At 32.7% G+C, this 11,699-nt stretch overlaps 1 long non-coding RNA gene across 1 annotated transcript; it reads right to left on the bottom strand.

Moving 5' to 3' along the window:
* Nucleotides 1-8,880: 8,880 nt before the first annotated feature.
* On the bottom strand, nt 8,881-11,178 carry LOC127717870 (uncharacterized). The gene is made up of 2 exons (XR_007989448.1): nt 10,065-11,178; nt 8,881-9,521 (listed from the first exon to the last, which is right to left on the bottom strand). It is a non-coding gene; the product is annotated as an uncharacterized LOC127717870 (long non-coding RNA).
* Nucleotides 11,179-11,699: the final 521 nt, after the last annotated feature.

Genomic DNA, 11,699 nt, shown 5'->3' with positions numbered 1-11,699 from the left:
AGACCATTCACAATTTGTCTTACATTTGTTTTTCTCTCTTTCAATTAAATAAAAAAAAGTTAAACCTTTCAGATGTAGAGTTCATATAAGAAGGAAATATTCCCTGTGGAACACCCCCACCCCCCACCCCCTTTTTTGTGCTCTCTATTTTCAACCCTCTTATCTAATTAAAATTAAAACTTTGATTTCTAACCGATCTATTCATGTACCGGACAGGCAACTTTTTTTATTTAATAAGAAAATCTACATTGCCGTTATACACATGCATGTTGATTGCTTGGAGTCCCCGCCCGAAAAGAAAGAAATAGTCTAACTCCAAGATACTATATTACCGAATCACGTGATTTTTACTACGTGGAGCTTAAATTAGAATAAATACCGAATATGGAAAGTGAAACTACAATCCATAACATAAAGTCCGTTGGCAAATAGAAGAAAAAGAAGATTATTTTTGGCAAAGGGTACCGGGGTAATCCTCTTTGTGTTCAAAATATACATGAAATATTTGCCACTGCCCCTTGTCTCGGTTCTATGAATGTTTACCCTGAGTTTTCTATCTGTTACATGCCAAGAAATCCTCGCTAAAAATTCCGGTCGACCTCCTACGGCATCCATTAGTAGTTAAAGATTTGATTTCATTCAATAAATTAATTTATGACCCGCGTGTACGTCTCACTTAAAACACAGCCATATACCAAATGGTCAAAATTAATCATCCATGTAATTTGCTCTATGGGATGTTTGCAAAATTTCAACGGAGGCAATTTCTTGGCATGGGAGAAAGGAAGAAAGACCATTCACAATTTGTCTTACATTTGTTTTTCTCTCTTTCAATTAAATAAAAAAAAGTTAAACCTTTCAGATGTAGAGTTCATATAAGAAGGAAATATTCCCTGTGGAACACCCCCACCCCCACCCCCTTTTTTGTGCTCTCTATTTTCAACCCTCTTATCTAATTAAAATTAAAACTTTGATTTCTAACCGATCTATTCATGTACCGGACAGGCAACTTTTTTTATTTAATAAGAAAATCTACATTGCCGTTATACACATGCATGTTGATTGCTTGGAGTCCCCGCCCGAAAAGAAAGAAATAGTCTAACTCCAAGATACTATATTACCGAATCACGTGATTTTTACTACGTGGAGCTTAAATTAGAATAAATACCGAATATGGAAAGTGAAACTACAATCCATAACATAAAGTCCGTTGGCAAATAGAAGAAAAAGAAGATTATTTTTGGCAAAGGGTACCGGGGTAATCCTCTTTGTGTTCAAAATATACATGAAATATTTGCCACTGCCCCTTGTCTCGGTTCTATGAATGTTTACCCTGAGTTTTCTATCTGTTACATCCCAAGAAATCCTCGCTAAAAATTCCGGTCGACCTCCTACGGCATCCATTAGTAGTTAAAGATTTGATTTCATTCAATAAATTAATTTATGACCCGCGTGTACGTCTCACTTAAAACACAGCCATATACCAAATGGTCAAAATTAATCATCCATGTAATTTGCTCTATGGGATGTTTGCAAAATTTCAACGGAGGCAATTTCTTGGCATGGGAGAAAGGAAGAAAGACCATTCACAATTTGTCTTACATTTGTTTTTCTCTCTTTCAATTAAATAAAAAAAAGTTAAACCTTTCAGATGTAGAGTTCATATAAGAAGGAAATATTCCCTGTGGAACACCCCCACCCCCCACCCCCTTTTTTGTGCTCTCTATTTTCAACCCTCTTATCTAATTAAAATTAAAACTTTGATTTCTAACCGATCTATTCATGTACCGGACAGGCAACTTTTTTTATTTAATAAGAAAATCTACATTGCCGTTATACACATGCATGTTGATTGCTTGGAGTCCCCGCCCGAAAAGAAAGAAATAGTCTAACTCCAAGATACTATATTACCGAATCACGTGATTTTTACTACGTGGAGCTTAAATTAGAATAAATACCGAATATGGAAAGTGAAACTACAATCCATAACATAAAGTCCGTTAGCAAATAGAAGAAAAAGAAGATTATTTTTGGCAAAGGGTACCGGGGTAATCCTCTTTGTGTTCAAAATATACATGAAATATTTGCCACTGACCCTTGTCTCGGTTCTATGAATGTTTACCCTGAGTTTTCTATCTGTTACATGCCAAGAAATCCTCGCTAAAAATTCCGGTCGACCTCCTACGGCATCCATTAGTAGTTAAAGATTTGATTTCATTCAATAAATTAATTTATGACCCGCGTGTACGTCTCACTTAAAACACAGCCATATACCAAATGGTCAAAATTAATCATCCATGTAATTTGCTCTATGGGATGTTTGCAAAATTTCAACGGAGGCAATTTCTTGGCATGACCTCAGATCACCTTTATTAAAGAAGTCTTTATAAACAACAGATTACCTGAGGTCACCTTTATTAAACCAGTCTGCATACACAGATTACCTGAGGTCACCTTTATTGAACAAGTCTTCATAGACAGATAAAACAAATCTCAATACACTACAGATTACCTGGGGACTTTATTAAACCAATTTTATATTCACAACATATTACATAAGGGCTTTATTAAACCAGTCTTCATACACTACAGATTACCTGAGATCACCTTTATTAAACCACTCTCCATACACTACATATTACCTGAGGTCACCTTTATTAAACCAGTCTTCATACACACAGATTATCTGAGGTCACCTTTTTTAAACCACTCACCATACACTACAGATTATCTGAGGTCACCTTTATTAAACCAGTCTTTAAACACACAGATTATCTGAGGTCACCTTTATCAAACAAATCTCCATACACAACAGATTACCTGAGGTCACCTTTATTATTTATATAAATGATAAAGTAAATGACATTGCAAATGATATTAGACTTTTTGCAGATGACACCTTTTTTTTTTTTGTATAGTAGATGATGATCATGCTGTAGCAGGTGCTTCTTTGACTGATGACTTGGATGTTATCTCAAATTGGGCAAAATCATGGGCTGCTCAATTTAACTCAATTTATTTATAAAAAAGCATGCTCTCGTCTATCTGTGCTTCGTCAGGAATAGATTACCTTAGCTGTATTTGGCGAAACGTTAAGGAATTTTGGTCCTCAATACTCTTCAACTTCGTACTGTATTTGGCCTATTTAACTTTTTTGGATTCGAGCGTCACTGATGAGTCTTTTGTTGACGAAACGCGCGTCTGGCGTAAATACAAAATTAATCCTGGTATCTATGATGAGTTTATCGTCAAGTTAAACATTTATTAGATAGGAGTTCACTTATAGGTATTTATTATGCTTTTATTAGACCTATATAAGGGTATGGTGATGTTTTTTGGGCAATTGCTCCCTGCAGCATGAGTCTGAGCTTCTTCAAAATATTCAAATAGAAGCTGCTAGAATTATTACAGGATTACGATGTAATTCCTCAAGACAAAAACTTTATATTGAATTAGGTTTAGAAACTCTGGAGAACAGACGTAATAAACATAAGCTAATACTATTCTAAAAAATATTAAATGGGATGACACCTGCATACTTATATCAGTTAGTCCAGTCATATCTTCCCAGACAAACTCCTTATTCTTTGAGGAATGAAAAGTACACTTTTCACCCGCCTCTTGCTAGAACTAGCTCTTATTTTAATAGTTTCATTCCTTCCCCTATAAGACTTTGGAATAATCTTCCTTTGAGTTTACAAAAATCCCCAAGATTGGGTATTTTTAGAAGTGGACTGGACGAGTTTTATAGGACTGATGATATATTTAAACCTTTCAACTATGGGATAAGGAAACTTAATATAAGTCATTGTCAAATCAAAAATAATGCTAGCAACCTAAAATGTCATTTGTTTAATCAGTTCTTATCCGAGAATACTTTTTGTACAAACTGTAATCAAATCAACCTGTTGAGGATAACCAACATTTCGTATTTATTTGCCCTAAGTACAATGATGTAAGACAGATCCTACTTGATTCCATTTACTCCATTGCCGACAATGTTGACATAAATATTGAATTATTACTTTTTGGAAACAGATTATTTACATATGATATGAATATTGCTATTTTTAAATCTGTTCAGAAATATATCAGTGACACGCAACGTTTTGTTTGAAATTTACTTAATTTTTGTTTTATTTAGTTTTTTTCTCCTCCACTTCAACATTAATTCATTAATTCCACTAAGCAAGCTTAGTGTCTCTTTCAAGCTATATATATATATATATATTTCTAATTACTTATAAAGGATATTTGCATGTTTCAAGGTACTTGAATACATGATGAGTAATTGCCTATATACTTAAATATACTTTACATTTAGTAAGTAACACTGTAAACACATATTTGCTCGTGTGTGCTCATAAGTAGCGTGCATGTTCCACTATATTACATTATTTTAAATACAGTTGTTGATAATTGAATTATACCTTGTACGTGTAATATGGAGAGAGCTTTTATATGCTGTGCCTGTTGCTCAATCCTTTTCATATCTTAATGAATAAAATAGTTTAATATCAAAGTCACCGTTATTAAACCATTCTTCATACATAAGTTTCGTGAGGACTTTATTAAACCAGTTTCCATACACAACAGATTACCTGAGGTAACCTTTATTGAACCAGTCTTGTGTACCTTCACAGTCTAAATAGAAAGCAGAATAATGTATTTTAAGTTTATTCTATTTTTAAATCATATTATTACTACGCATATGGGGCACTATTTGCAAGATACCTGAGGGCACCGATTACCTGAGGGCCTACATCAGCGGACCTTTCTTCCACCTGCATTTCACTTGACCTATATATTTCATTTTTTAGTACTGTTAATTTTCAATGTTATTATTTCAACCTATAGCCTAAATATATATATAAAAAAAAATTGAATCTGAAGCGAAATGATGTATCAAATATTTTTTCTTTTACATGTTTTCAAGACAGAATAGTCAATTCAAACACGCCTGAAAATAAAAAAAGGTGTATTCGACTTTCTCTTTTCGATGAAATTATTGCCTTTTTGGGGATTTTTTCAGAGGTTTTCAGGGGGCAGAGATGCCAATTAATGATTTAAAAAAATCAATCTATATTATCTTTCTTTGGAATTTTTTTTCGGAGGAATTTATGCTTATGCACAAAAAAAATCGACATGTATTTGCACCTACCACAATCGACTGTTTGGTGTACATTTGTCTATAATTTAAAAGTTTATAAATATCTCGAATAAATATAATTAAAGTGAAAACACATATATAAGATGCATAAAATTCTAAATTATTCACCTTCATTAAACTTTTAAAGTCCATATAAACAGATGTAAACAATTCAAATTTACCAACTTGACCTTTTTTACCTTCTCTAATAAAGAGTTTCATTTCTTTTGTTTAATTTCAACTTGGTTTTTGTCTGAGCCAATATCACTGTGTATCATCGCCACCGGAAATTGGGTACTAACGAAGCGGAGAGAAATGGTAAAAAAAGTAAACAAGGTAAGAATTCATTCAATTTAAAGCATTTCTACTGATTTGACGAGGGTACCGCTTCAGAAATGATTTTCTGATATATAAACCTGTAAATTATTAGGCCGATAAGTATAAAATTAAGACAAGATTTTGTGTTATACTCAAGAACTTGCCACTTAGTACCTGAAAATTTCGAGGTCGATCGTCCTCTGTCGCCCCATTGGCAAGATATTCAACTGTTTTTCATTATTTTTCCAGACACTTTTTTAGATTATTATAGTGTGGCATCATATTTACTGAAATATGTTGTCAAAATGAACTTTTTTAAAGAATATAGACCATAAAAAATAAAGTCTAGGGTATGGCAACTTGCTCATGTTGACAAATTTACTGTATGGCAACTTGTTTTCAACTGTATGGCAACTTGCTAATTTCAAAATATTTATTTGCCGTCTTTTTAAAGAAAATAAAGTATTAGGTTCTAATATCTAATTATGCATTTGATAAAAATACAATTCGCTTGACACCATTTAAGATGTAAACACAATATAAGGCTTGAACACAGTCCTATTACATCTTTTACATACCTGATGTATACAATATGAATACGGCATATACAAAAGCTGGCAAATGTTGTAACTTTCGGAAAGGCATGTCACTGTTTTACTGACCTGTTGTTCTGCCCTGACGTAGCGTTAAATGTTACCCATGTTCGTCCGACCCGTCTCTCCCGTCCGTCCAGAAAGTCCCAATAATTGGTTTCCGTTCTCTAACTTTAGTATTAACCAAATGTTTTAAAACTTACACGAAATGCTTATCACCACAAAACACAGATCAAGTTATAAATTGGGTAGCGTCACTGTTACCGTTCTTGAGTTATGCCCTTTTATAAATGAAAAAAAGCTAAAGCTGTCGTTTCTGTTCTCAAACTTTAGATTGCCTCAACCAAATTTTAAAACCATACAACATTAGTCAGCATTTGCATATAAGTGAGGAACATTTCGGGGATGGGTTGTGGGTGGAGGGAAGGAAGGAGGTAATGGCAGGAGAATTTTTGCGCATTGAATATTTAGAACCATTAAGTGAATGAATTCTTTTTCAACTTTCCGATAAAATGAAATATAAATGAATTATCATTTTCTGCAAAAAAAAAATGTTGTATTGCTACACCACGGCACCATGTTCAGGGAGGTTTGAGTGCTCACAAACATGTTTAAGCCCGCCTCAATATATATGTGTCTGTCCCTGGTCAGGAACATGTAATATAGCGGCTGTCGTAAGTTGCTGCCTGACATATTTGTTTATGATTTTGTCATAAATCAGGCAATTTTGATACGGTATGGGTTTTGTTCATTGTGAAGTGTATAGTAACCAATAGTTGGTCAAATCTATTTCATTTGGACTTTGTTTGAAAGTCCTCTCAGTGAAAACCATTCCACGTCTCCTTTTTCAATTAATGTTATTGCCTTATTTGGAAAAGGCAGATACAGCCAATATATTAGAATAAAGAACATTAGTTTTCTAAAAAAAACTTCATCTCTATATAGTAAGAAATGAACAAGCTCGGTGGCTAACACTGTTTAAATTTTGAAAAAATATTAACCTTAGATTAATCATTTTTTGAAAGAATGAAAGAAGAATCCGATACAAGGGATACAAATCCGGCTGTGGCTACGGCATAAACTATTTATTTAAACTTTCTACTTGAGAATACAGATGACCTTGTATAAAGTTTTTTTTTGGTTGTCATCTTATATTATATACTTATTAATACAATTCACAAAAGCTAGCATCTTCGACTTGTAATTTTAAGAATTATAATGAAATAACATGTAATAAGGACAGGTTGAAATATTTTTGAATCGTGATGGTGCAAACTCATAAATTCTTTTGGAAAAATCCAAGTAAATTTAAATGTTGATTTGATAGCGTTCATTTATTTATTTGCCCTCGTAAACAGTTTTGTTAAAATACCGAAATCGGTAAATTATTATCGTGAACGAATAAGTCGGGTAAACCTTTTTACATTCAGGCGTGCTTAAGTTGCACTTTTTTCTTCTTATTAAGAAAAATGATTTTAATTTTAGCATCTATCTAAAGATTAGATTATTTACACACACACAAAAATAGGGCTTACTGTTGATTTTGAAACTCTATGAATTCACATTTATATTCAACCAAACAGATAGGCCGAGATCCATATCCTTATAAGTTTCAAAACAGAGAAGGTGTGTTTGAAAACAAATAATCACGCACTGCTATATCTTTTAAGGCAAATGCAAGTCTTACTTGTATTAATTATATAATTTTAATTGGCACAATATCACATTAAAATTTACTGAGAAATATTATACATAGTAATCATGAAAATGTACTACTGTAACAATGAAAATTCGGACGAATACACTCCTTTTCACTACCCCTCCATCTACTCATTTAAGTTTAGGCCAAACAGCCTTAGCAACAGTCTTTTATTATTTTTTCCCTGTAAATAAAAAGATTGATTGAATTTACTTAAACTAAAAAAAAAAAAAACAATCTTATTTTCAATAAGAAACAAGAAAATTAATTCGAACCACAATTCATGATTTATTTCTCCTAATTTTCAATGAAAACAAAGATTTTCTTCACTTTTCTTTTAACAAATTATTCATTTCAGAAATTTAAACAAGAAGTATCTTTAAAAAAGATATCCGACGTATTTAAATTTGAGTATATAACAGTCTCCGGGACAAGTTTGCACTTCCGCTGAGTGCAAAAGTTGTCACCTTAATTTTTGGAGTTAAGTCAAAATGAAGTTCATAACTTGGTTGGTATTGGTTCCCTGATATTTGTCCTAAAAAATTTTGGCTCTAGCACCACTGTTGAAAAAGTTATGCCCCTTTTTTCAACAATTTCCTCAGAGGAAAAGTAGTTTTCCTCAAGGGAAATCAAATTTCCCTGAAGGAAAAAGATTTTTCCTTAAGGGAAATTGTATTTTCCTCAAGGGAAAAAGATTTCCCTTAGGGAATTTGCTGCATTAATATTTCCTTTGAGGAAATTCTATTTCCTGTGAGGAAATTTGCGGCTTCAAATTTTCCTTTGAGGAAATTCTATTTCCTCTGAGGAAATTTGAGGCTTCAAATTTTCCTCTGAGGAAATACTTTTTCCTGTGAGGAAATTTGCGGCTTCAAATTTTCCTTTGAGGAAATACTTTTTCCTGTGAGGAAATTTTGTCAACAGCAATTTCCTGTGAGGAAATTTTTGACAAACACTTTTCCTTGAGGGAAAATTCAAGACCACAAATTTCCTCTAAGGAAAACATTGTTCTCCAAATTTCCTCTATGGAAATTTCTCTTATTCAATTTTCCTCTATGAAAATTTCATAACAGTAAAAACAGTATGAATATAATTTTTCCTGAGACTGAATAATTGATACAAAAGATAATTAAAACTTTAATAAAATGTTCACTGATGAGTAACATGACATACAAAAACAATAGGCTAGCTGTTTGAGACAATACAATAATAAGCAAAACGCTATGAATATCATACTATTTGTGATGTTATTAATATTGTGCTCATATTTGCGGATTAAATAAAATAACCACTTTTCATGTTAATTTAACTTTTCTGCTGTGTACAATTATTCAATCCCCTACAAAACAGTTCAGTGCATAAATAATTCCATCCACCAGACATCTTCCTTCAATTGGTACAGAATACATTTTTGCAATTTGTTCTTCAAACATCTTCCTCTATATAGTTGATATGACAGAGCTATGTACATGAATGGATAAAGCAGGTGTTTATTTCGACAAAAAAATACTATTTTTTCTACATTTCTCCCTAATCCTTCAGTGTAGGTTGTTGCAATTACACAATTGTGTTCTTGTGCATCTATGATTGTACTCCATTTTGATTACAGCCATTTTGTAGAAATTTCCTATTTTCTTTTTCCAGGTAAGCACACATTTCATTTCACATTAATCCAATTAGCACACAATGTAGAAAAGTATTAACCTTAAGTTTCCTCTTCTGTATTGATCTGTTGATGATCATGAAAACCAAGAAGTCTCTGCACCTATAAATACACAAAATATAAATTGAGAAAAAAACAGCAATATGAAATAAGCTTATTTTATCATGTTTAATATGAACATTTTGAGAAACTTAAATTTGATATTCCTACTAATCATGATTATGAGTTCTTTTATTTCAGTGCTTTGTGTCCACGACTTAATATCAGTCGTTTTAGTGCCTTGCAGTGATAATGAGTTGAGCCACTTGCAACAGTTTTTACAGTTTGTTCATATGTTGTGCTATTTGAACCACTGTCCTAGATTATGGTTAGGTGGAGTGCTCACAGACATGATTTTTTTATTACTTGTTATTGGCTTTGAACTAATTTGGATTGTTTAAATCTTTTCATGTTGGGGTCTTTATTGGCTGACTTATAAGGTATGGGTTTTCTCATTATCGAAGGCCGTCATTGGTCTTTAATTGCTTGCATCCACTTCATTGAACTCTGGTGGATAGATAACTCATTTACCATACCACATCTTCTTATTTTTATAATAGTCATCATTCAAGGGCAATCACTTTTATTATATAGAAGTGGTCTTACCATTTAGGCCTTGTTGTCCTCTGTTTATCTTGCTTTGCCGATCATTTCTACTGTACAGTTGTAATTGTTTATATTTTTCTTTATCTTCTATATTTCTTGCCCTAAACTTAAAAAAGGTAAAAACTATAATTTAATGACAGTCACTATAACTATTATTATACATCAGTATGTGTTTTTCTATATACCATGATATAAAAAAGAATGAAATATTTGTGCTATTTCATTTCACAGACTATTTGCCAGTCAACAGTTTCAAAGACATAACCACAGTCAATAGTTTAACAAACAAACATTCCCGTACTTTTTCATCGTGTTCATACTAATTTTTCAATGGACAACAATGACGTGATTAACTATTCTTCTATGATTTGTGTGCTTGACAACATTAAACTCTGAAATATTGTTAACAGTATAATCTGTATGTGTCTGTCGTCAAAATTTCAAATTAATATATTACTTACAGAAGCAATTAAAACAAGAGGCTCACAAAATGAATGTGGTCTAAGAATTTAAAAATTTCTAATTTACCTATTCAAACTGTATCATTATTATTTGCTTTTATATATAAATCAGAAATAACCAATTTAAAATGGAAAATTTTAAAGAAAACAAAAGGAAAAAAAGTAAAAAAAATCCCCCCAAATTTTTTGAACCCCCTTATGATTCATCACCCCCAAACTCAATCCCAGCCTTCCCTATGTGGTACGGTACCTTGCAGTACAATTTCAGAGAGATCCATACACTTGAACACAAAGTTATTGTCTGGAAACAAGAAAAATGCTTGTTTTTTGGCCCCATTTGGCCCCAAATTCCTAAACGTTTAGGGCAATTACCCCCAAACTCAATCCCAGCTTTCCCCCTGTGATATAGAACCTTGTAGTACAATTTCATAAAGATCCATACACTTACACACAAGTTATTGTCCTAAAACTAGCAAAATGCTTGTTTTTTGCCCCTTTTTTGCCCCTAATTTCTAAAATTTTGAGGCATTTACCCCCAAAATCAATCCCAGCCTTCCCTTTGTGGTATGGTACCTTGCAGTACAATTTCAGAGAGATCCATACATTTGAACACAAGTTATTGTCTGGAAACTAGAAAGATGCTTATTTTTGGCCCCTTATAATGGCTTATTCCTAAACATTTTGGGCAATTACCCCCAAAATCAATTCCAGCTTTCCCTTTGTGATATGGAACCTTGTAGTACAATTTCAGAAAGATCCATACACTTACACACAAGTTATTGTCATGAAACTAGAAAAATGCTTGTTTTTTACCCCTTTTTTTTGGCCCCTAATTCCTAAAATTTTGAGGCAATTACCCCCAAAATCAATCCCAGCATTCCCTTTGTGATATGGAATCTTGTGGTACAATGTCAGAGAGATCCATACACTAACACACAAGTTATGTCCGGAAGTTACAAAAATGCTTATTTTTGGCCCCTAATTCCTTAACTATTGGTACCATAACCCCCAAAATCAATCCCAACCTTCCTTTTGTGGTATTGAACCTTAAGGTAAAATTTCATAGAGATCCATTAACTTCAACTAAAGTTAGAGTGTGAAAACCAATGTGTCTTTGGACGAAGATGACGCCGCCAACGTCAACATCATACCAATATTTTGACCACAAAATAAA

This window comes from Mytilus californianus, unplaced genomic scaffold (genome assembly GCF_021869535.1).
Source record: "Mytilus californianus isolate M0D057914Y unplaced genomic scaffold, xbMytCali1.0.p SCAF_10, whole genome shotgun sequence".
In the NCBI taxonomy this organism is placed as follows: domain Eukaryota; kingdom Metazoa; phylum Mollusca; class Bivalvia; order Mytilida; family Mytilidae; genus Mytilus; species Mytilus californianus.
Note: the sequence above shows the minus strand (reverse complement) of the source record. Positions and strands in the feature narration are given on the sequence as shown.